The sequence below is a fragment of the Penaeus monodon genome, chromosome 15 (genome assembly GCF_015228065.2).
Source record: "Penaeus monodon isolate SGIC_2016 chromosome 15, NSTDA_Pmon_1, whole genome shotgun sequence".
Classification (NCBI taxonomy): Eukaryota; Metazoa; Arthropoda; class Malacostraca; order Decapoda; family Penaeidae; genus Penaeus; species Penaeus monodon.
In genome coordinates this window covers 30,743,354-30,743,671 of record NC_051400.1, presented here as the reverse complement: position 1 = coordinate 30,743,671, position 318 = coordinate 30,743,354, and positions in this window count along the sequence as shown.

The following is a 318-nucleotide window of genomic DNA, read 5'->3' as shown; positions in this document are numbered from 1 at the left end:
CATGAACAACATTAACAGACCGCAGTTGCACCTCCTCATAGTCTAACAGATAATAAAGGCGAGAATGATAATAGAGGCGAGAATATGAAGATGAAGGATGAGGTCATATGGCAGACAAGGTCAAGAGAGGGAGAAAAAACTGCTAATGAGACTTAGAAGAGTTCTTGAGAAGGTTAAGGCTTATTGAAATCATTAAGATAATTCAGTGTGATGACGCAGTGTATAAGGAGGATTACATATCGATGTTTTAAGAAGTGGCAGTTGGTCTTGCTTCCGGCTTGAGTGAATCATTAGAGAAACTGCTGTTGATCGTACTTG